The sequence below is a fragment of the Anser anser genome, assembly GCF_964211835.1.
Source record: "Anser anser genome assembly, chromosome: 2".
In the NCBI taxonomy this organism is placed as follows: Eukaryota; Metazoa; Chordata; class Aves; order Anseriformes; family Anatidae; genus Anser; species Anser anser.
This window is the reverse complement of record NC_139721.1, coordinates 79,808,165-79,830,908: the sequence shown is the minus strand read 5'-3', so window position 1 is coordinate 79,830,908 and position 22,744 is coordinate 79,808,165. Positions and strand designations below refer to the sequence as shown.

Genomic DNA, 22,744 nt, shown 5'->3' with positions numbered 1-22,744 from the left:
CTGACGTGGCTAGTTCTACCCAACCCAAGTTTGTAATGGAGGGACTGGCGAGATGGGTGAAGGCTCAGGCTATTTTAGATGCTCGCTCAGGATGCAGGCAAGGCCAGACAAGTCTTGTACTTGCTCCTGTGTAATCATGTGCTTGTCCCACAAATGAGTAGGTCTTGTGTTACCTGCCCAGGCAAGAGCAAAATATAGATTCTAATGGAGGTAAATGGAAGTGGTCTCTCATCATAAGTTTACAAAGTTGGCAAGAAGTTTCAGCTGAAAAATTGTTTGATTTTTTTGAATCTGATATGGTAGAAAGTGTTTCCTTTCCCCACTCGTCTCGTATGATCGTGGGGGAGAGGATTCATTCTCTTCAGCTGAATGTTGCTTGGCAATACTAACAGTTAAACATCCAACAAAGCCACAAATCGCTATTTCTTCCTATTAGAATACATAAGAGCAAATTCTAATATGGCTTTATTCCATGTAATTTAAACTCAAGTCATCCTTCTCTTTTCCCTCCCTCCCATTTTTTTCTTGGCTAATAGCCACTCTGGTCTCTGTACAGTCCTTGAACAGATTCGTGCTAGGCAAACTACTTGAAATCTGTCACAGGGTTGGATGAAAGTGTTAATGATGTTATAGTATCAATTTAACTTAATCATTACTTGGGGATTTTGGATTTGGAACAGATTTGGGCCTTTGATAGCAACGAGGAGACTTCTATTTGTTTTAAAGCGTACCGCTTTCTCTAAGAATGAAATCCTGAGCTTGGAACAGCAAATAGAATTTCAAGATCCCGAACTTCTGAGCACACCAGAGAATTCAGCTGTAGGCCACTGATATCTCCAGGTAAAAGGCAGCAGTGCTGTGATGGTGTTTTCTTGCGAGGTGTCCCTCCCCAGCCCCTTACTGGGTAACATGCAAACATCTCCTGTGTTGCAGGCAGCATATCTCAGAACTGCAGTTAGATACAACCCCTTCCTAGGTTGTAAGTGGGATGGACAGAAGATAATACTCCAGTAAATAGACTGATATTTTGTTTTTATGCCATTTATGCAGAATAGCCTTTGTTCAGTGATTACAGAGCATCTATTTCCTTTGGTGCCTTCTGTAAATACTTGCACCTTACTCATTGTGCTTTTGTAACAAGTGGAAACACTTTTATTCTAAATACTTTTATTCTCACACTTAAGCAAGGCATACATCTATTATTAGTAGTACTGTCAGGCTTTTTTCGGATGAGTTGTGTATGTGTGCAAATGTTTAGGCATATAAATACGTGCACTATTTTGCTGTTCTTCTGAATCAAAAACTTAAGTTTGAGGGCAAGTGGTGTTAGCAAGGAGTGCCTAGTTTGTGTACTGGCTCCTGGAACTGGAAAGGAAATGCTTGAAGTCTTCTGGAGAAGCTATTTTTAAATGACTTCAGCTTCTTGTGTAACCACAGCCTTACACTTGTGTTCTATATTATAATAGAAAAACTACGTTTCCTCTGTCAATTATGAAGAGAAAAAATAAATTCCTTCTCATGCACAGGCAACTGCTTAATCGTGCCTTCCTGCCTTGTTAAGGATACCTGAAGATTTTCATGAGTCATTTCTTACCCTCTAAGTGTGGGTGTCCTGTGCTGTTCTCTGTTGTCATAGATTAAAGACCAAAAATAACGGCAGGCATGGTTGGAAAGTATTCCAAAACAAATGTTGTCCCCTTTGTTTTTTAGTTTACTCCAGTTGTGTTAGATTTGTTTTGTTTTGATGCCCTAAACAATTCTGATGGGCTAAAAGCTAATACAAGTGTGGTAAGTACGCATACTTGCACTTATGTATGTAGGAAGGAATATTTTTCCAGCCTCTACTGTCTGCTAAAGGAGGAGAAGCCTTTTGGCAAAAAGAGAAAGGAAAAACTTTAATTGAAAAGAGCCAATATTAAAATCATGGTACTTGAAAGAAATCTGTAGAAAAAGCTGAAGTGAGGGAGGAAATGAGGTTCCTTCCTTCCCCTCCTACAATGAAATTATTGCTGTTCAGTAATGGAGGTCCCTCTCATTTTGAATAAGCAGGTTGGCCATTGTGCTCTGTTAGGGGGATACTATCAGAATAAAATTCCCCTTTCACACTGAAGTGTTGTATTGTTTTATACAATATTAACTTGTATCATTACTGGGATGTGCCCATTGCCAAGTAAGAAATGTCAGTAGTCATTGTGCCTTCCTGAGAGGTGGGATGAAGAGAAGAAGTTAAGACAAGTACAAGTTCATTGCCTAGAATACAGTCTTATTAAAAACTATCTTGTTTCCACGTTCCCTGAAGAGTATCTATTACTGGGTAAATATTTGTATGTTTTGATACAGCAATGACTTGTTATATCTTTTTCTGGCTAGTCCTGTGAAATAGTGTTCTTCTATTAGTGTGTGTAAAAAAAAAAAAAAATACACAGAAGTGTTGCAGGGATTTGGTGGCTCTGTCTAATCTGTCTCTAAAGGTAAACTAAGCATCCTTTCTTGTTTCAGAATAACACTATAGATATGAAGCAGTTAACCTTGCAAGCAAAACATTTTTGCTTTACTGCTTCTGTTTGCAAGGAGGATTGGCTATTTAAAGCTACTAAAAAAAGTAAAATATACGTTAAGTACAAATTTCTCTGCCAAGAACTTTAAGTAACCAGACTTCAGTTTTGACAAGGATGTATTTTTTTAATGAAATGTTTAACTTTTATTCATTGGAATCCCATGGAAAACTCATATTCTGTAGCTGCCAATTTTCTTAAGCTTTGTATCAGGCTGTGGACATCAGCTCAGACCTTGACAAGTCTGACATGTGACACTGCTCCGTGGAGTACCGTGGATCTTGGAGAGAGAGTCTTCTGCTTTTTTCCATGTGGACTTTTTGCTAGGATGGATGTTCTTGTGTGCTTGAAACCTTTAAACAATATCAGGTGTAATCTTTTGTTTCCTTCCAAACTCTTTCACCTCACTGAATCCTCACCTATCTAAAAGATGTGAGATGAAAATGGACTTAACAGGGATTGCGACTGGTTCTCTATTCTTAAATTTATTGAAAGGCTGGTTAATGTAATGAAATATTATGGGTGTAGTTTATACTGGAACCTAAATCTGTCTTGTGTGTTAGACTTGAATTAAGTTATTCTTTTTGGCTTGGCTTCTTTAATGACAGAAGAAGAGAATGATGACCTTAGGTACTTTAGGATACTATATAATTACCTACTGGAAAAAAACGCATCTTTAGCATATATTCAAATGAAACGGTGAAGTTGATAAACTGTATTTGCATCATTAACAAAGTGATGCCTGCAAACTACTCTTAATGATATCAGTGGAAAATTGCCTTTTTCTTAAAACTGTTGTTACAAATCTCGAAATTATTCATCTCAAATCAGGTCAGTTAGCAAGTGAGTAATGATGCTAAGTGATAGCCGTTGCTTACAATTCTTACATGTAGCATTTCATCTGAGCAGGATAACAATTTGTGTTATGCTTGTGAGTCAGAAATGTACTGTTCTGACTTCTGATAAGCAGACCGGTCCACAGAATGATTCTAGGAAAAGTAGTTGAGGAATACAGGTGTATACCACCAGTAAAAAGAGTTGGGTTGAACTGTAATAGAGTATCTTCTGACTGGCATTACTTTGTCTGACATCTGTGGTTGCCAAGAAGTATGTAGCATATGCCACATTAGTGTTTCTAAATCTAAATTTGTCTGCCGTAGTGACTTTGCATTTAAATGCAACCATATCCTTTCCATCTAGTCCAGTATGAAAGCTGAAATCTAGTCTGTTTGGCTTCTGGCTTATTCTCAGGAATCTCTATTTTGCTTTGAAGGAACTAAACCTGGGCTTTTAGGAAGCTCTTAGCTTCTGCCCAGCTGTTGCCAGTTTTTTTAACCTTCTGCCTCTCTTGTTCATTGTAACTTTCTAAGCATCAGGCCTGGAATTGCCTTGCTCTTTCTGCAGCCTTAAAGCACAGAGGATCAGAGCACTCCTGGTGTTTTTGTTTGGCATCAGAGAAGACATGGAAGAAGGAAGCTGAACTTCGTGTGTGATGCATGGTCAAAAAACTTTATACTTATTTCTCTGTCATGTTGGATTGCTCTTGAATGGTCTATCTGCATATATATGTATATACACACAATTTCAGTTCCTATTTCAGTATCTTTGAAGTCTTTGAAGATGGATTAACACACTTTGTTTAGGACACCAAAGCTCTCCAGTCTTTATAGTAGTACTTGATTTTTGGTAGTAAGTTCCTGTTACTCTTCTTTGATCTTATTCCTTCTGTAGGAGGGAGAGAGTGGGTTTTCTTTACCTTAGAAGCTATTAAACGCATACTTATGCCACTCTCTGTCATGGTGATTAATAAGCACGGAATAATTTGCTGTTTGTTCTTGCTGGAAGTCAAGTGCTTTGAGCAGTGTTTGTTAATACACGGTAAGATGTTTTAAGCTGCCATTCACTAAGAAAATTTGATGTTTACTTACAACATAGGCAAAAAAGTGTGCCAATGTTTTCTGCAAACTAACCCATAAAAGGCACAGTAGTCAGTAAGGCACGCTGTCTGAATCTCGCATGTAAAGCATGTCCTGGTTGCTTGTTTGGAACAGGAGAAACGTGACAGTGTGATGTGACTTGCCAGTCTTGGAAGGACCTTAAAGACCATTCAGTTCCAACACAGGCAGGGACACCTCCCACCAGACCAGGTTGTCAAAAGCCCCATCTGACCTGGCCTTGAACAGCTCCTCTGGGCAACCCATTCCAGTGCCTCACCATCCTCTGAGTAAAGGATTTCTTCCTTATATCTACCTACCCTTTTTTAGTTTAAAATAATTACCCCTTGTCCTATCACTACACTCCCTGATACTTTCCCTCTCTTTCTTGGAGAGGCTCCCTTTAGGTACTGGAAGGAATACTTCAGAGGAGTATTGGGGAAAAAAAACTTTTCTGAAAGAGTTGGAGGGGAGTGATGGCTTAATTTCAGGTAGAACCAATGTCAAATCAGTTGATCAAACTTTGAGTACTCAACTCTGTGTTTTTACTTAAATTTTCATGCTCAGCAATCAGACTAAAGATTTAAGGAATACTGCGGAAATTGGCAATCTTCTACTTTGTGGTAAACTACTTTTGAGGGATCAGTATTGTTCTTCACATTTCTTTACTAAATCTTATTCCCTAGACTGCTGTTAATGTTAGCCAAGGGCAGATTTGTAAATACTAACTTCCCTTCAAAAGGATTTGTTTAATACTGTAAGAATAATTGATGCATCAGTTTATTAAGCATGCTACACTGGTGTGTGGCTAAGCACTAGAGCAAGTGATTTCAGTCTTGTCTTGTTTTTTTAAACAGTGTATGAAGAAAAGCATTAATTGCCAAATGGGCATATATATAGCGTATAGTATACGCTAAGAAATTTACCCATTTGGCAACTAATGTTTTTCTTCATACTTTGCTTGTAACAAAGCGGTTGCTATAGTGGGCCTATTTTATAAGAATTATTTCTTTCTTAATTCTAGTTAGCATTTTATATCATTAGTTTGGCATTACTGCTTAGATTTTTTTTTCGATTGTAGTATTTTTGTTGTCTCCCCATCTCTCCATTTGTCCCTGCCTTTTATTTCCCTATTGCAACTGGATATTAAGTCTGTTTTTTTTTCCTGCGCTTTAGTTATCTGTGGAACTTTCAGAGTTCAAGTGCGTTGCAAGAACACGAGGTGGCTTGTCTTCTGAAGAAACCTGAGTTTTATTTGAAAATACCAATGATATGCTGTATATACTATGGATGTAAACCATACCCTAAAGAGGATGGCCTGGACAGTTGAAATACAGTTTCTGCAAGAAAGTTTAGTTAAGAGGATGTTCTAGTTGGGTAATCCTGATCAATAGGCTAAGTTGAATGCTTAAAACTGATCTGGCACCCCTAGTTTGCTGAAGTCCAGCAACTCTTGTTGAGAGGTGATATATTTGATGGCTTTAGTTTGTTAACGTTTTAGTCTCATTTACAGCAACTCATTGGACACTAGTGCAATTGAGATTTGCTTTTTCTTGGAAACAAAATCCCAAAATGAGGAAGGCTATAATGATGCTATCTGAAGTTTGTGGCCAGAGACAATTTTTGTTCTGCTACTGACTTATAGCTTTCTGAGGCATGACAGCTTTGTGAGACTAACATGGCTGTCACTTTTGTAACTAGGAGTCATCAGGGCACTACTGAACCTGATAAATCTAATTCTGCAATTGCTGCATGTGAGAGTGAGAAGAGACATGTATGTGAGCTTTTAGTTTGGGGAAGACGCTGAAAGTAAAATAAGGAATGTGGAAATGCAGAAATCCTCTGAGCTGCTGTGACCCTCTTCTAGAGATAACTAGAAGTTTTTGAATACTTCTGGTGTCTCTGGAATAATAATAATATAAAAACTGCTTTAATATGGTTGGTACTCTTTCCTATTTGTATGATTTTTGTAATTAATGATTTGGGACTAATACCCTGTTCTTCTGCACTGTGTGAACGTGCATTGAACCATGCAGTAGAGTGGAAGTTCAAAATTGTACGAGTTTCCTTGTGTTTTAGTCTTTTAGAGATTAGCAGCAGAGATCCATGGCATGCAGAACGATCTAAGGTCTTGGAAAGAAAAGGAAGACACTATTGACTTAGAGGCTGTGAACCTTTGTCTTTAAAAATGACTTGTTTCCTTTGGAATTTGTCTTCCTTAAATCTTTAAATCTTTAAATCTAGGAATTGAAGAAGATTTTGAAAACACATTCTTCTAGTGAATGCCAGCGACAGAAACCTGAGCAATTTTTCATTGCCCTTTCGTTTCCCTCTGTGGAAAGGGAATGCTTGTCTTAAGTTCTGCTGATGCTTCATTCAGGGGTAGGGTACAAAAAAAGTCCCCATGCAATGCAGATTGAATTACAATAACCAGAAGGTTATTCTTAACATAGTAAAAATAATAGCTAAGTGAAACTGCTTATTTACAAGAACTGAAAATAATTTGCACTATTAAGGTTAAAGGGAGCATTTGGTATGACATGTAATCCATTAACACCTCATTTTTCTTAAAGACGGATTGTCCCTGAGGTGGTATGTTAATTGAAAAAACAGTGGTATTGCATAGGGTTTTCTTAATTAAAAAAAAAAAATAATAATTGCTGTGAGACCAGTCTCTGCTGTCAGTTTGGATTCAGGTAGGTTGAAATATCACTCAGTCTTCTGTTGGAATTGAGGAAATAAGAGGCTTCCTCTTAGCTGCTGAGGGAGTTGTTTCTGAGGAATGTCCAGAAGGGGCTGTGGACTCCTTGTCACTGTTTTCTAACAGGACATCCACCCAGCATTTAATTACTCTCGGCTACAAAATGTGGAAGTTCAGTTCTCTTTGGAACCAATCCAGTATTTTGATTTCCTTGATCAATTGCCAAATTAGTGAAAAGGTTTCACACCAGGTTAGAGTTCCTTAGTTCCTCCACTTTTCCTGTGTCATAATGTAGTTGGAGCAGAACAGCATCAAAGCTTTCAGCCATATTTTGTTACACAAGTTTGATTTCTTTATATTTATATACATGTCAACACAACCAAACATGTACGAAAGGTTTAAGAGCACAATCAGTTTCCAGTGCAGTGACAGTATGTAAGTTTTCCTGTGCAAAAGTGGTATCTCAGTCTGTGGGTAAGGGAAAAAGTTTGTCTTTTCTCCAACATCTGTGTTGGTATATTTGCAGCTGTGAGATGATGTCTGCAAAAGAGTAGATTAGATGGTGTCACTTTTTAAAATATTTTTTATTAAAGTGACTATTAATTTATAGCTAAACTTTGACCTGTGCATTGGTTTTCTGTGATTTCAAATGATGACTGAAAATGTTGTGTTGCACCAAAACCGAAGGTGTCACATCAAGCTGTAGCCATGCAGTTTCTGCTCTGGGGACACGAGTGAAGAATTGCTGTTTCTCGTGATGGAGTGATACCTCATTCGGCCCCTACTCTACCACAGATGAAGAAGCTTAAAATCCCAAACGCTTCTCACATGAGATGAGGGAAGATACAGTGGACTGATTATTTCCAGTTGAATCATCATGTTGGCGATTATTCCATTAATCCCAAGTACAGAGGTAGAAGTGTATAACAGTATAGGGGTTGACTTGTTAAGGCTGGATCTCAAAGTTTCTCTTGTATCAGAATGATGCGATATGGCCTTCATTTGTATCTTTTACATGAGAACATCTTTATTTAATGCAGTGGATAATCTGGGAAGTGTTTTTAGGGGTCTGTGAACTGACATTGGTTCTAAAATCTGTATTAGTCTCCCTGGTATGTGAGATAATCTGTTGTCAAGTCTGTTCAAGTTTTAAAATAGGCTAACAGCTTCAGATGTCTTGATGAAAGCCTTGCAGGAAGATACTTGCAGCCTCTGTTACAGACCTGTTAAGCTGTGCTGTGATCTGTAATTCCATCACTGGGTCTTCAGGATGTCTGTGATATCCAAGGCTGTACTCTACTACCCAGCTGCAAGCTGCGAGAAGTGGTGCTGGTGTTTTAATTCTAGATTATTTTGGAGGTGGAACCCTACATCTGTATAAATAATTCAGCCTAACATAGTATTGAAGGGTTCAGCGTTATCTTAGAATTGCCCTATACTTTGAAACACGAAGGAAAGATTCAATTACTTTATCTGAATGAGTTTGTTCTGCTTGGAGTACTAACTTGCTGTGAGTGTTTTATCTTAGTTGTTGGTCTGCCTGCTTAAGATTTTCCCTATAATCTGAGGGAATTTATTCACTTTGAGCTAGGCGTTAATAGATACATCTTAACTAACCTGGACTAAAATGCTTCTAGGGGATTATGAAGTAATGTACTGATATTAGCTAATATTGCTGTAGAGCTTTGGAAAATTGCTGGTACTTGATCTGAAGAAGAGTTGTATCTGTGCTACATTGCATGATCCTTAAATAGTGTGCCTATTAGTTCAGAGTGTTTGTGCTATTAAAAACAAAGCACAAGCTCCACTTCCTTTTTCCCCTGCTCTGTTAGTTTTTTCTCAGCTTGTGCTTTTCATGAATAGGAGGGTAGTAACCTTCAGACAGCCCACTGATTTTCACCGTTTTGGAATACTGTTAACCAGTTTACATTTCAAACTGTTATTTGTGTAACAGCAATTGGGAAGGTTAAAATACTTGCACTTAGTTCATGGAAATGTATACATTAGTCTTAGAATGGCTATCTAATATGTACACAAACCTCCTGCTTCAAGCAATCTGAGTATATTTTTCAGTAGTGCAGATGTTCTGCATACCTATTTTACTCAAATAATTTTAAGTAGTAGAGATCAGATTTATTCATCTGCAGTTCACAGATCAGTAAACTTGGTGTGGTTCTAGAATTTGGTAATACTATAGTAATGCTATAGGATTCTAGAGTTATCTTCTACCCTTCAGCAAATGCCATCTTCAGGAGGCATAACTGAAATAAAGCACCTGAGATAGTTCTCCCACTTTGGGAAAGGTAACTGTGACTGGGCTATATAGCCTTCCTTTTCTGAAAGCCATGCAAAGGACATCCATGGATCCGGGTTTCTAGAATTTTTTAAGTCAGTTTAGGATATTTTTATTAAAGAAACAAGTATCATTCATTTAACATGCATTCTAAAATCTCTAATTACTTGTGTTGTTTTTTCTTGTAAATTATATAGTGTAAAGAAATTATAGAAGAAATCAATAGTTCATACCGTAACATTTTTTTCCATAATTAACTATAAAATACTACAAAACTTTCTGTGAACACCAAATGATACACTGAAGTTTAGGAAGTTAAAACAATTCTAAGAATAAGGCATTGCAGTTTAGCATCTAGTGTACTTGAACTTCTGTACTCTTTCCCCTTTTGTAATAACTTGTAGCATTTTTTTTGCATGATAAAATAAACTCATTAAGGGCCTCATTTTCTTGGGAACAATATGTACAGTGGCATATGTAGCAGAAGAGCTATATAAATAGTAGCTGGTAAGCTTTAATAAAATATTGCCAATTCATGTGTATTGACAAATTGCTCATAAGCAAAAAAAAAAAGTTAAAAAGAATCTTCTTGTAAGAAATAAAGATGAAAAGCCTAGAGAAATGTTGCAATATTTCCTGTATAGGCTTGAATTTCATATGGAAAAAAGATGTGGGAGGATTGCTTTAGACAGCAAGCTTAATTTTTTAGCCTAGTTATTGTGCGTCTGGTGATATCAGGAGGAAATAATTTTATAAAGAGAAGGCCAGAGAAAGAAGCGATGAGATGCAATAGAACTTCTTGCCAACTACTCTACAACGTACTCAATGGTTGTTGACAGGGAAGCTGAAGTCTTCTTTCTGAGCCTTTCAGTTGATTTAGTACTGCTCTCTGTCTAGGTTACCCACAGGTCTGTCTTTGTTTTCATGCTCTATCTGTAAAGTATTACTATTGTCAGTAGAATAATCCATTAAGACTGTGAGTTAATTAAAACTCTTCACATAAAACGCTGTCAAGGGTCAGTTAGCAGTCTTCGAATGAGTCAGTCAGTGGATCCCATAGAGGCTGGTGACATTTATATTACCTTAATAGTCTTTCCATTTTTCAGTGAAGCTTTTCTTCTGAATTTCAGTCAAATCCTGTGCAATTTGAAATGACTTGGTGCAGTGCCTGTTGCTTCCACTAATCTTAACATCAGTTCATTCTTGTTCTGTAACAATAGATTTGAATATGTCATTTAATGTTTCATGCAGGAAAAAAAAAGTCTTCCCTCCTTTCATTCTGATGGTGAGTTTGCCTGAGTTTCTTCTGAAACAAACACTTGTGTACAAATGTTAATGAATTTTAATTCCTGATGTGTTTTCTGGACTGTTTGCATACATTGCTATAGTATGTGGGGGAGTTTAATAACCAATCCTATAATTTTATACTTACAGGGGGAAAAAAGCTTAAAAACAAAATCCTCCTGCTTGGAGGAGATCAAGTCATGCCAGAGGCAAAAGTCAAGGCACATGAGGCTGTTCTTTGCATGTTTTATACTAAGAATGTCAGTACAGCTAAGTCTTTGCCTTTTGTTATGACATCTTCAGAGCTTTACTTCTTTTCAGCAGAATGACACAAAAACCTCACGAAATTACGTTGTAATTTGTACTTTAACTGCATGGCATAAGCAAGACAAATTTGTTTTACTTAGACACACTATGTGTTAAAAGGGGGTTAGATTCCTTTTAGGATCTTGCACTACATGTCTAGCAAGTTGCGCTGTACGATGCATTTTTGTTTGTGTCAATCTGTAAATGAACACAAGCAAAATGAAATATTATGAAAGTGTTACTAACCTTGTTATTAGCATCTAAGACGCTTGGGTGAGCATGAATAAATAAACTATTTTATAAGAGTGGTGTCTTTTTTGTAGCAACGTGAAATGCTTTTTACTGACTAGATATGGGCCTCGTAATCGGGATGTATGTGTGGGTATATGGAGAAAAATGCATTAAGTACAAGGAAATATCTGAAACCACATATGAAATACTTATTTTCTATGGAAAGTAGCAGAGAAAAATGAAAATGGTGACAATAGTTGTAACGTGGTATTCCTCACATGAACAGATGTACAAAAACTTTCACAGAAACCAACAAGTTTACCTCTCCTGCATGTCAACAGGCATGCAATGAGCTCAACCTTTGCTGGTCCTGTGCCAGTAACTTTGGAGAAATTCTCATGTTGCATTTCAGCATGATGAGCACCCCTCCTTTTTTGCCTGTGCATCCAGGTGGTAATTAGCCCTCTCCCTGGGACCAATGCTGGTTACTTTCTGATGCAAACTTCAGTCACCTGATGGTTAAATTAGTTTGCCAGGCTCAGATTGCACTACAGAAGTACATGTGAATACCTGGAAACACTTTTCAAGTTTGGATCTGAACCTGTTTTCATGTAAACCTCTGTCATGAGTAAAGTAGAAATACCTGGAAAAACTGAATATTCACCCTGTGGGTCTAGGACTGTTGTCACTTCTAATTTTCTCAGAACTAGAAGAGTTCATATTCCTGTCACAAGCCACGCAGATATGCAGAGTGCTTGACCTAAATGTTGTGTAGGCATCCAGCTGAAAGGAGATTCTGGGAATTTTGCACCAGCTAATGCTGTTCTAGTCCTTCAACTCGTTGAGCTTCTCTTGAAGAAGCAAAACCATATTGACAAACAAGACATCCAAAAACCTGAAGCCGTGGTTTTTGTTTGGATTTCTGCCACAGGAGCAGAATGGAAAGCTGGATGGCTGCCTGTGTTTGTGGATGGTCTGCACACAGCAGATCGCACAGATGGTTGCAGTGCTAATCACAACTTTGGTGAATGAATGAGGCAGTGTTGTGAGATGGGCGGTGTGATCAGCCTCAGTGGGGGGAGAAAGGGAGGTAGCTGTGGTGCCTTAGATCCTGAAGGCTGATTTTTTTTTCTAACCACTATCTCAGAGCAGTTTGTTGTAGGGTTCTTTCTGCGTTGTAATAAATCAAGTAACTTCCTCCAAAAATCCTGCTGGTGTTAACCCTCATTTTCTTTGAGGGTGGAGTAGAGTTAAACCTAGCTGGCTGCTTGTATACACCTATTAGTTGTCAGCATATTTGCTGATGTTTCTGCTGAGACAAATCCTTCAGTGTATTTCCAGATGCCCAAATTAGATGCAGTCAGCCCCTAAAGAGTAAGGATGCTCATCTAGGCAGTCCCAGGTAGCACAGTTTGAGGGCACAGGTGATGTAATCTGGTGTTTAAGTCACAATCCTGTTACAATGCCTCTTGAAGCATTCCAAGTAATGGATAGCCCTCAAGGGGAGGGATGGGAGGAAAATGGATCATGCCCTTTCTCTTGGAATAAGGTAGAAGGAGAAGACAAATGCTTGATGCAGAGTAGCCTAGTTGATGTGGTGATAACAAACCTTTAAAAGGCTACTTAAATTAGTTTTCCATGTGTGATCTAGTTCAGTGAAAACTTCCTTTTTCTGACTACTTTTAGCATGTTTTGATTTGATGAATGAGCATTCAAGGAGCTTTGTAAGGTACAAGATGCAATTTCTTGATAATCTGTTGTCTTGAACTGCTGGAGGTGTTGTCTTAGCACAGGCAAAAGCCAGGTAGCAGCTGAATCTGCAAACATGAAGCGTAAAAACTAATCTAAATAGCCATTTGCATGGTGGTGTTAATCTGTAATTTTTAATACTGTTAAAAGGATGACCCTGGTACTTTATTTTAGGAACTTCTTTTGTGTATATATATACATATATATATATATATAATTACATTCTCCTGAGGTGCTTAGTATATTTTTCAGAGGAAATTGTCATATTGAATCCCCGTTTCTGAAAATCTTGGGAACATTTCTTGTACTTTGCTTTATGTGCATGTGATATTTAACAAAACTAGTGGAGTTTGTTTCCTGTGAATGATATGGAAATTCTAAATTTCTTAAAAAAAAAAAAGAAAGAAAAAACAACTTAGTAATAAACTAGACACAATTTTCTTCATGCTTTACTTCTTTGCAAACTGCTTTATTTGTTCAGTTAGTGTGCCCTCATGTCACTTGGCAACTAAACTAAGGAATTTTTTTTAAGATTTAAGCTGGTAACATTGTGATGCTGAATTGCTTGGCTTTGGTATGCTGTTATGAACTCAACCAGGAATAAATGTAACAGAACAGCTTACAAAGAAAGTTAGACAGGGAGGTTTCCGTAGTATTTCCTGTAGTTTCTAGGGCGCAAAGTGATTCAAACGAACTGCTAAGAAACCTTGAGATTAGAGGAAATTACTATGAATACAGACAAAAATGACTAAAATGTGTCCTATGTACTCAGTCTCTCCACAGCTTGTAAAGTCAGTTAAATTTAACTAGTTTCAGGTTTTGTGGAACAGCAAATGAAAGAAGTTAAAGAAATGTTTGTGACAAGCTCTTTAAAGCAATTTGTTTTGATGCTTCTTAAAGACTTCTTTGTAGAAGTTTTAAATAGTTCTTCTGTTTTCAGAGATCTGTGTGAAATTGCATAATTCATCGGAATAAAACCAAACTGGAAATACTTAGACTTTACAGTTGCTTTACCCTGATTATAGCTCTGCCCTAATCATAATTAGGAAGCCATTCATAAAGCAGCTGCAGACCAGCTAGCTGAAAATTCTGCTGATAATTGTACTTGAACCTGATACTAGGGGGCGATGTGCTAACTCAGACTACAGGTGACTTTTAGTATTTTATGAATTGAATAGGTATTTTGTTGGCAATGTTGTAGTTGCCTATTCCAGATCCTGCTCATGACAGATAGGATAAACAAACACGATTGCTCACTTTCCTTTTCTAGTTCCCCTTAGACAAAAACCTTGGCAATTGATGGAACTGCATGGTTTTTTTCCCCTTTCTAAGTTGACAGGGGAAAACTGAAGCTGGGTACACAAGGCATTGTACAGGATCTGTAAATAAAAGATGACCCTCGCCAACCTTCTCTGAAAAAACATTGCATCCCTTTGCAGTCTATCGCCTAGATAATTCTTATCCTGCTCGGCCTGCCTGGCTCCTTGCCACCAGGAAGCTCAGTTCATGTGGAATCTGAGCACTTGATTAACAAGAGCTAGTCCACGTGGCCCTGTGGAAGAGAGGTGTCAGGTCTAATGTCCACTTTCAATCAATCTATTTTAATAAATATCAGTGCTCTTATTATGTAATTAGGCATCTTCATTAATGGCTGTCAGCGCTTCCGGAGGAAGGCATGCACTGTCAGAATCGGTAGTTGCATTCATTGGTAAATTATGTACCAAATCAAGATGTACTAGCCATGTATTTCTTTTATTTACAATTGGACTATAGAACATAACTGCAAAAATAATTAAAAAAAAAAATAAAAAATCCTAGACTATATAAAAGCAAACAACAAAACTTCTGAAGCATATTCAGCCTCTTGTCCAAAAATATCTGACAGTGCAGATTCTGAGCATAATAAAAATGTTTGGCAAAACATGGATTTCAGAGTGTTGTCTGGAAAAACTGTTTCAAAGCATTCTATTAGAGTATTTGTAGATTGTGTTCCTTTGACTTGCCTAATTGTTTTCCAAGATTTTGTGAGGATGATCTTTCAGAAGGCATAGGAAGGGCTTGTCATCTCAAGAGTCCTGTCGTTTGTGTCTTTTTCATTGTTTTGAAGCATAGCTTTAGGTATTTAAGACTCAAAATACTTAGTGTGCCCCTGTTTCAGGTAACGAACACGTGTAGAGTAGAGATTAAGGAACAACTGCTAATCTTTGTCACTAAATATTCACAACAGTGTGGATAGTGTTGGGTGTCACCTTTTAAACATCTCTCTCGCACTTTCTGATCTTCACTAACAATGTTGAAATGAAGAGAGAGAAATTACATGAAACAGCAGAGTTCCTGAAAAACTGTTTGTGCTTCAATGGATGTCAGACCAGTGAATGCTGGGCTTCCACCATGCTGAATGGGAGAAGTAATGCCTGAGAGCGGATGATCAGCTGCAGCACAAGGGGTCTTATCCTAGGGTTTCAGATGTCCAGGAAACACTGGTCGCTCCTATGACTTGCAGACTGTATCACTGCTCTGCCAGACCACCCCAATAATACTGCTGTATCAGTTCGGTGCTGCGTGTATCAGAGCTTTCACTCAACCCAGGCAAATACTGCGAGACTGAGATCTGTTAAACTCAGAAATACCAGCTGAGCATTCCTGACTGCATTTTCAAACTTAAAACCATGGAAATACTGAAGAAAAATGAAGTTGGCTTACTGCACATTGCTTCTCTATTGCAACTGTAATGTGTTTTCTTTCTGTTCTTGTTTGTCTGTAAATAAATGAAGTTTCAGACTAAACTCCTATGTTCATATTTAAAGCTGTTGAGTACAGAAGAATGAATTTGAACCCTTTTTCTCCTATGTACATTCATTTACATCTCCCTCGTTAAGTTTGGTCTCATGCAAGTGAGATAGCAAGTGTGATGTTTGTTTTGTTTGTCTGAAATAACAGACCTTGCAATCCTTTTTTTAAACAAAAAAAAAAAACAACATGGGGGGACAGTCAGAGGAGAAGAGGTCTTGGGATAAAGTTAAAGTAATATACGCTCAGGCAGTGAACATTGGTGCCAGAAAGCCTACTGGATTATCAGCACGGGAGGCTGGTGATATGATGCTGAAAGCAGCTCTAACCTCGGCAGCTGTAGTAGGCTGCTGTAGCAAAAAGGAAAAAAGCTCCATCTGGGAATGAAGTGGGTTCTCATCTGGTATGACACGTGTTGAGCTATGGTCATAGGTTCAGGTGGCCTCCCCAGTTGCAGTAATAGCAATGTTAATTGCTTTTGCTTTGGCATTTCCAGGTTGTTGATGGTAAAGATGCCATGTGAAGATTATGGCTAAGACTTCGTCTTTTCCTCCTTGTGTCAGTTCACAAAATTACTTACATGCTGTGATCATAACAGATGCCGTGTTTCTTCCAAAACTCTTTCTGGACTTTATGGCTTTTTATCATTACAGCAACAAATCCTGACTCTTTCAAAACGCGAAGTTAAAATCCTTCTTTTGAGAAGGTGCCCTGCAGCTTGGTTCTGGGTTCACTGGTTTCTTTGCTCTGTGCAACCAGGTCTGCTTGTCTGAGTTTCCACCAAGCAGTGTTTGGTCTTAGTTATTTTGCATTTGTTTGCAGGTTGGGAGGTTTCAGCAGTATGGTCTGGTGGATTAGTCTGGGTGCTAGAGGATGGGCATATCCAGAAAGCTCTTGGCTGCTGCTAGTGGGAATTGCTGCTACTGCTTTGGAAAGGTAAAGGACCATGTGATACCAGTAGTTCTTTGAAAGCAGGAGGACATGAGGATGGACAAAACCATCATCTTGTGGCTGTTAAGTGTTGCAGGTTTCCATTACAAACACTACGTGCAAGTTTTAATTTTCTCGTGGACTGTCATCCATATGATTTGTGTTGCCATGTTTATAGAGCTGTTTGACACATTCTTACAATCCCTGTGGTTTCACTTGTGAGACAGAAAAATATAGCTAGGTTTTTCTCAAATTTAGAGTTCATAATTGGTTTACTTTAGTATACTGCCCACATTCATATCTGAAGAAAGATGTAATGTATTATGGCTTATTACAAGAATTTGGGAAAGGCTTGTTCTTCAAAATCTTTAAAGCTGCTTTACTGATACTTTTCCTCTTTATAAAAATAGTTCTTTGGACACATCTGAAAACTAGCAGTTATTTTTGGGTACCTGAATGTTTGAGTGTTTAGGGGCCTTATTTTTAAAAAAAAAAAAAAAAAGCCTGTCAAGCATCTGACTGTTCACTGGGAAATTTGTGGTAAGCATATTTGGAAATAACAAATTAGGTATCGGATTTTCTTACAATCATTAAAAAAAAAAAAACACATATGCACACACCTTAGTGTAATCAGTTTGGTGTAATTCATTTGACCCAAACCAAGTTTTTTGCAGGCTGTTGGATATTATAGAATCTGGTTTGGACTGATTTGATATTCAAAAATATCAAATCACTTAAGCAGCATTGCGCTTTCATTTGTTTCTGTTGTTGGCTTAATCTAAGCCAAAACTCTTAACTGGTTGCCTCTCCTAACTGTAAGGCGCATTTCTAATTACACAAGGTTATTCTGTTTGTATTGGCTTTAGAAAGGCACAGTACATTTTTTTAGACAAGTGTCTATGCCCGGATTCGCAGTAAAATAGCTATAAATATTGATGATGTGGGTAACATTGTTCTGGATAAAGATAACTGCGACTGGAGGAAGGAAGAAAAACTTTTTGGTGTTGTATGTAATAGCACTTGCAATTCTTAATATAACTTAATAGTTTGCCAGTGGAATAGTATATGAAGTCAGAAGGAACTCAGACTCGGAAATAACATGGTGATTCACTTTTCCAAAGCAACTTCGCTTTTCTTTTAAATAACTCTTAATTGAAAAAGGACAGAGTAATGTAATTAGAACGCTTCTGTTGTTGCTAATAATTCTTCCTCATGCCTAGTTTTTTGTTGTGCTGCATTTAATGCATTACAAAAACCTTCAATTATGAGGAATGTTCAAAAAAAATAAGATTTTTAACATTTATTACCTTTTGACTTTTTCTTTTGCGAGAACAAAAGGACACTTGTTTTCCTGTTCTTACTTGGCCAGAATACAAATCTGAATAGCAAAATAGCTACTGCATTTGTAGGGTGGCAGCTTTAATAAATCAGTTAAAAACTTCAGAGTTCATAATTCTTCCTTTTTTCAGTATGGAGGATTTTTTTAATGCATGCTTTAATGTTTTACCTCAAATACTGCCTTGAAGACTTGAGACAAAGTCCAGCACTGTTCTGTTTATAGTAGCTACAAAAAATACTTATTTCCTCCATAAATCATTGAAAACGATTAGAAGTATGCATTTTTCAGCAAAAATAACATTACACTGTATTACTCTTTCAGATTTCTTTTTTTGAAAGAAGGCCGTTATGTCATGCTGTAAATAAATGAATAGATTTTTTTTATGGATTGTTATTAAAATCATTTAGATGTTGCTTTAGAATGGTATATGCTCGCTGCTCCAAAGAATCTGTCACCGCAGTCCAACTTAAGTCACTGAAATAGCATTAGTCTATAGCTATGAGAAAGTTTAAAACTTGATGAAGCAACTATTTATTGTGGAAGGCTACTAGTGCCACCAGTTCTATGTATCTTAATGGAAGTATATATTATTCCTTTAAATCAGGATAAAGGAATATTGTGATGGTGCAAAGCTGGTGGAAAAAATCCTTTAAGAAATAAAAACCCATGTCCTATGACTGAATTTGTACTTCTTCTCTTCATGTTCCTTCCCCTGAACAGCCTAATTAAACCTATCAAAATTTGACTTCAGAGCACAGCTATACCTTGTAATTTAAAAGGAGTTTAGGACTGTTATGAATGACTTTGATAATTGACACCGTCTATATTTTGAACTGCCATGAACTCACCTTTGTAGTGTTACTTGTAAGGGTATGTCATTAGCCTTTTTCAGTTGTGAACTTTGTAAGTATAACCATCTTTCGTCTTTGTGGAAAATCATGGCATTTTTTTTCCAAAAGGAATAACAAAGTCTACAAACCTGGTATAGGAGCTGCGGAAAAGTACAGAGCAGGTCTATAAGCTTATGACATGGACCGATATTTCATCATACCCAACTTAAAAATACAAAAATTATTAAAAAGATATAAACCTTCCTTAAACACTGCATCTGACTGAAGTTGTTGTGTTTTATGTTCTCAGGCTTTACTACCAATGTATTTGCAGATGGGTAGGCATTAAGAGCAAGGAAGACAGTGCAGTACTCAGGCTCTCTCCCCTGCTATGTTACCCAATGATATGATGCTTTCTCTGTGGCTGTCTCTCTTCTGGGCTGGAGCCAGGTTTTGTAGGTTCTGGTTGATACCTGCTCTGTTTCAGAAACAAGTAGAGATCTGGGCTGTTGGACAGTTTCATTAGGATTCAGCAAGATTTCTCAGTGATTTGTATGGCGTTGTTATAAAATTGCATGTTTGTGTGGGATGTCATCTTCACCACAATACTGTGGAGATGTTTCCTCTAAAATGTTCATACCCCCACCCCAATCCTCTTCTATGAGAGTCCTTTCTTCTCTGTGTGATGGTTATGGTACACTTGCATCGCTTGTGTTAGGTTTTTAATTCCTTATCCTCCTTATGTAAAAACAAACAAACAACACAAAAAAAACAAACAAAAAAAACCACCACTGTATTCTTTCCCCCGGAATTCAAGGAATTGTAATGAGAACTCTGTTCATCCTACTCCTGATCTCTCTTCATTTGTTTGTCTGCCTGGTGCTTTCTTTTGCTTGTCTTTCTTTAGTAGAAAGGAGCTGTGGGGAAGGAGGATTCTTCTCTAGATTACAAATGTTCAGGTAGGGTGTGTAACTTAGTTCTTGATTCCAGGAACTCTGGTGGGAGGATATTGGAACTGGTCACATCAAAGGAAGATGTCTTGCGTTTGGGATTGCTTTTACAGCCTTATCTGAATGCGTCAGTATGTTTGAAATTAGTCCATGGGTACAAATGTGATTTCCCTGTGTAGAACAGTACAAAATAAAGGAGACTTGGATGGTTAAACAGGCTATTTAATTCCCCTTACTTTCAGTTTTCTTTATAAATGATCCTATTCTTTGCTCATAGATCAAGTCAAACGTTACTTTTATTTTAGATGTTTGTGGTAAGGCTCTAACTCTTGTATATGTCTCAATTTCTTTGCTCTGTTAGAAGGGGTTTTCTTTGATAGCACGTCAAAGTTTATTGAAGTTCTTGACATTAACTACTGTATTAAATATAAAATATTGCATCCTAAGGTTGTCTCACTCTAGTTTATATGACTGTTTTCTTTTGTCTGGGAATTTTACAGACGTGTTGTAAGACAGCTGCAGTTGGAAGCCTGCTGCTGTGTATTGGAAACCAGCTAAGTATCATTCTTTGCATATGCTTTCAAGCTTCTTTGGCTGAAGGTGGTGAAGTGATTCTTCAAGTCTGATATGTCAGCGTGCTGATGAAGAACTGTTTTAACTGAGGTGGTTTATGTAACCAGTCTTGTCAAACTGTTTTGACTGTTCAAAATGGTCTGGAGCCAGGTCTCTCTACGATTCTACCTAAAGTAGTTTATAGCCTATTTTCTTTTATTAAAATGGATGTTTTTTTCCACAAAGGAAAGTACTTCTGTCCTCTGAGGCTTTGTGACTCGAAGCAAAAGCTGCTACCTGTAACAAAAATTGAACTTTCTTGCTAATTACCACGTTCCTTTAATGTTCCTTTCCTGGTTTAGTGATCCTGGAACGCTGAAAGCTCTGTAGTATAAATGAAAATACATAGCTTCAATACCAGAATTTATATGCATAATGTAGGTTTAAACCACTTAACAGATCCTGCTTAATTATTTGTAGCTCTTTGATCCTGTCAGGAAAAGATTGAAGCTGCTGTCCTTACAAGCTGCAAACTCTTAGGCACTTTGCTGTTCTGATTACCATTCTTACTGACAGCTGCTGTACTGAAAAGAAAAGGAAGGGAAATGTGAAAGTTGGGGGCTTTCTGTGATAATGTGTCATAGTGCAGGACAGCTCGAATCTGCATTGTGTGTGATTAGCAGACAGTAAATCAGCTGTGCCGTGCTACAGCCAGAAACCCGTAGCTTTCACACTTGCTGCCTGTTTCCCACTCATTGTGAAGCCCTGCCCTATCACTTGATAGACCTGGAAAGGAAGCACAGAGGAAGCAAATGCCACTGCTGGTTCAAAATGTTCCAGTGCGATTGGAAAGTTTGAGCAATGGCCTGGGTGAGAAGAACAAGACCTTATTGACAGGGTTCAATCCTAGTCAAGTCTGTTTCACGTCAACTTCCTAAGCAATCACAGCCTTTCTTTCTTCATCTCCTTTGCACTCTCTGGGTTTCCCACTTTCACCTCCTTTTTGTTTAGTTTGGTCAAATGTGTAACCAAGGGGTCTTAGGGAGTTTTCCCCGATCCACCTCTGCTAAATCCTGGGGTAATTACTAAGAGAGACAACTACTTTAAAGACTTTGGGGCCCAACCATGTATTTCTCTAGTTTTCATTGCCTATTCTTTGCTTCTCCCTTCGATGGGATCTTGTTCTGTGTGACGTCCAGGAGCACATACTGTTCCACTGATTCCATGGCACACATGGCTTGTTTTGTTCCAGATCAACCAGTGTCATGGTCTGTTCTGGTTACAGGCACTGGGAAGTTGTGAGTAGGAAGTTGTGAGCACATGCACATTGTACGTACATTGGGAGCAGTATGTGTAAGCTGAGACTTCTGTGGTTTCGGGCTCTTCTAGACTGTGTAAGACTGAAACATTTGCACCATCAAGGCTCCAGTGTTTCAGCAATGCTGGAGTTTTAAACATACGGTAGTACCCTGCACCCTGCCATTGCGAGTAGATTTAAGCATGATTTTGCCATCAATGTGCTACCCTCCACAGGCCATCCTGCTGCTTTAGGGCCTCCTGGTGCTTCTCAAATTTCTTTCTTTACTATGTTATTCTCCTTAGGCAGTCTGAGATGAGAAAAGTTCATTTAATGTTAGGTGAGAGGTTGCTCTCTGGAAGCATGGCTTAAAAAAAAGGACCAAAAAGCTGTGTGTTCTGTTTTGTACTTTGGTGTCTCTGGCCAGGATCATGTCAGGGCAGACACACATAACAGAGCTTAAGCATGTAAGCAAAGGTGATAGCCCATGTTTTTGTGGTATTCCTGAGGCAAGGCAATTGACTCTGGAATGCTCTCACATTATTAAAGGAAGCAATTAACTCAAGAAAGCAAAAGAAACAGAGTCTTTGGGCACGACTGATACTCACTGCATTGGTTAGCGCTCATTCCAGAGGGGTGAACTTTGCTGGATTTGTGATGGTACATAGAAATTTGAGGATAATGTGACTTTCTGTATTTTGAAATCCTGGCAATAGTGATGCCAGGAAAACCATTTTCTTTCAGGAAAACACGTGCTTTGAAGCATTTGCTTTTGGGGAATTTTGTAATTTTTTTGATAGACATTCAAAAGGAGGAGAGGAGGGGGGAACACCTCTCTACCCTCAATGATATACAAACTGTGGATTACCACTACCTGTATTCGGTAGTATAAATATAGGGTGTGCTAGGGATGTTTTTTGAAAAACTCAGTAGGTCAGGCAGAATGATTGCTCTTTAGACTGCTTATGGAAGGAGTGTGAGCCCAGAGATGTGTGTGACATGG

General features: G+C 38.0%; 1 protein-coding gene across 2 annotated transcripts in view; it reads left to right on the top strand.

Moving 5' to 3' along the window:
- GMDS (GDP-mannose 4,6-dehydratase) overlaps window positions 1-22,744 on the top strand; it is a 409,651-nt gene that overhangs the window by 35,738 nt on the left and 351,169 nt on the right. The window lies entirely within an intron of this gene.